Source organism: Trifolium pratense, linkage group LG2 (assembly GCF_020283565.1).
Source record: "Trifolium pratense cultivar HEN17-A07 linkage group LG2, ARS_RC_1.1, whole genome shotgun sequence".
Lineage (NCBI taxonomy): Eukaryota > Viridiplantae > Streptophyta > Magnoliopsida > Fabales > Fabaceae > Trifolium > Trifolium pratense.
The window spans coordinates 59,062,296-59,065,940 of NC_060060.1; positions in this window are offsets into that span (position 1 = coordinate 59,062,296).

Consider the following 3,645-nt stretch of genomic DNA (forward strand, 5'->3'; position numbering starts at 1 on the left):
ATAACCATTTTTCTTGGTTAGTTTCCATGCCATTGTAGCCAGGAGCAACAATTCCACACGTTTTCTTCTCTTTGAGTTTCTCTCGAGCACACAAGATCTTTCAAATGCAATGGGTTGTTAGAAGAAAAATAGGATATGGTGGAGAGCAAACCACATCATCAATCGAACATGACAAAAGCTTTTTGCTTTTGAGGCCAACCACATTACTTTTTACTTCTATTTTTCCACTTTCATATGTTTTGTATGATGATATCTTTTTTTTTTTTTTGGAGGATTGTATGATGATATCATGTTACGTGAGGGATATGTATTATATACTAGGATAGGATTGCAAGAGAATAAAATATCAAAAGGAAAAAAGAGTTTGGACAAGGTTTACATTTATTGAGTGAAATCAAGACTGAAACACCTTAAAATTTGTTTGAATACAAAAAAATAATAATAGAGATTTTGAAATTTAGGGTTTTAAGTTTAACATTTATATTATATTGATTGATTGATTGATTCTTTTAAGTCTTTTAGTTATTGGTCATTTAACTTTGTAACCGATCTGTTACAAGAATAATATATACTTAAATATTTTTCAGAAGATTTTATATTTAAATATATTTTATATTTATATTCAAAATAAGATATCATTAAGATACCATTAGAATTTATGATTTATATTTTTTGTTTTAACCGAATGACATGGTATATTACTAGCATTTTGGCCCTAGGTGCTTTAACAATGTAGTATATTCTTTGTTTTTGTTACATTCTTAACATTCAATTTTAATAAATTATGTATAAAAAGTTTGTTCCAATCCAAACAAGACTAAGGTCCATCCGCGAGCTGGATTGGGTCACCCGAATTATACCTAGTTGGGCGAATCATGCGATGTACACGCACGACCTAAAACACGATTATCACTTGAGACATGTGGCCGCCAAATTCTATCGCCAAGTCATCATTTATCACACGTCCACGAGATGTCTAGGAGAAGGTTTTAGGTTCCACTTAAACCCTAATTCTCCTTTTATAAAAACTTGCCTTATGGACTACGTAAGATATGTCTTATCTAACTTTAATACATCTCATCTTCGATACTTACTTGATCGTCGAAGTGTGTGTAAGTAGCACCCCTCTTTCACAACGATGTACAACCACCAACAACCATAACCAAGGACCCACCGTAGCCTATCATCCAGATTTCAAGTCTGCATAGGATCAAAATCTATATCAAAAAATTGGAATTTAATCCGAGGTAGATCTCAAATGACTACTGACATTGCTGAAATGAGACGGAGGACAACCAAAGGAGCTCTCCATCAAGCAAGGTTAGTGTAACTGCACGTACTCGAGAGCTTAAGTTAATAGGAAATTGATGAGTGAGAGGTAAAAAGGATAATGTGTAACTTTCTATGTTTTGGAGGGGAAGACCGCATGAGGACGTTGAGGGATTTCCGTCGTGACTAGTGAATCCCCTCTAAGGTTCTAGACAGATAGAAAAATTCTTGAATATATCTAATATCGATAGACCATCTTAATATTATACGAGCTTACTTAGTGTAACGGTTGATGATAATTGGACCACCATGGTCAAAAATATTATTTGATCATCCTAAGTTTATCCATATATGAATAGTTTTATACATTGTCTAACTATTTTTTTTTGTCAAAATTTTGTGTTCTAATATCATTTCTTTAACAAAATACCCTAATTTACTTTTGATGTGATCTACTACAAAATTATAATTTTTCCCCTATAATTTTTTTCTCAAAGATTATAGCATAACTAATAGATTGCCTTTTGAAATAGAATTACACCCTACCTAGGATGCTAAAACAAGAAAATTTCTCATCCCACCTACTCACTTTCTCACCACACCCCTGGAAATTCCATTTTTGCCCTTGGTCAAAAAATTCAGAACACGTTTTCCGAATTTTTTTTGCCTTCAAAAACAACTTCGGAATGTGTTTTCCCAATTTTTTTCAAATTTGAACTAAAAAAATTTGGAAAACGCGTTCCGAATTTTTTGACCAAGGACAAAAATGGAATTTTCAGAGATGTAATGAGAAAGTGGGTAGTGGGATAAGAAATTTTCCTAAAACAAATGCTACTAATATATTTTGATTAACAGGATGCGATTGGGTAAAGCCCAATAAAACACCACTTTTTTTCTTCAACTAGAAGGTAATTGGCTAAGTTCAATCTTAAAGGCATGACATTTTGTTTCTAGTATTAAAAGTATACTGCCTTTCTATAGGCATGAAAATACCCTACCTAAAAAGCAATAAAAACATGCCAGCCCAAGGGCACTAAAACTAGAATTTTAGGACCCAAATTTTATAGCTTACGAGTTAAATTTTTTTAAAAAAAAACATGTTTGCATCTATTTTAGGGTGATTGTTGAATGGAGAGTCATAAATTATGTTGTTATTTTGATATTTAGGCCGACTATTTTATTGATTATTTGAAAATTATAACAAATTTTTATATTTAAGTTCTTCATATTAGTCTCAAATATAATTATGGTAAAATTATATTTTTAATTGTTTAACTTAATTTTAAATAGCGTTTTGGTCATTTATCTTCTTTTATTTTATTTTATTCCATGTTAGTCAATTTGTATATAGATTTCAAGCTTCAAAACTATGATTTTATTTTTTTGTGAACTCTGAAACTTCATATCTTTGATCTTTCATCCATTTTTGCATATGAATGTTACATTTGAAGCATCAAAATTTATATGCAAATGGACCCAGAAGGGAAAATATGAAACAAAAAAAATATAAGATCAAATTGTTATCTGAAATTAAATTAAGGGACTAAAAGTATAATTTTGTCTAAAATTATTTTCAATAGAAGGAACCTATAAAAAAATCTTCAATTTTATGTTAGTTTCTCTCACCATCTTAAAAAACTTTATATCATAAATACCTTAATTAATTGAAAATCTTGAGTTTTACTACGTAAGTGTATCTCAGTTGGTAATTATGATGGATATTATTGGAGGGATTAAGGTTCCAACTTTGGATTTTTCACTTCTTCATAAGCAAATCGTTAAACTAAACTATTTGAAGAAAAAAAACTATAATTCCAAAGCAAATCTCTATGTATAAATACGATGAACTTAGATTAGGAGGACCAAATTTAATAGAATAATTTAGTAAAGAAAAAATAAATTTCAAAATGAATAACATATACAAAAAAATAATAATTTAGTAACGAATAGTTTCAACCAATTGAAAGTTTTAGTTTCATACACAGCTTGCAACCAGGGGCGGATGCAAGGCCATGGCTTTGGGGGATCAAGCCCCCACTACAAAAGAAAAAATAACTTTAATATTACTATTATTATATATTTTATCATAAGGAAATTTCTATTATATATATTTAAGCCCCAATAAAAATTAACTAAGTCTATTATTTTACATTTACACTTGTACACTCACTACATTTTCACTTTTCAACTTTTCATTATCTTGAGTAAAATAGCACTGAATTAATTTTTCTCTTTTGTAGTTTTGTTTGTGTGTGCATCCTCATGTTCTTCAATCAAATTCTTGACAAGCCTTCTCTTTCTCTAATTTTACTTGGTATGTTTTTTTAGGTGAACTAAGAGCATAATGACATCAATGAGAATAGAAGACATCCCAAC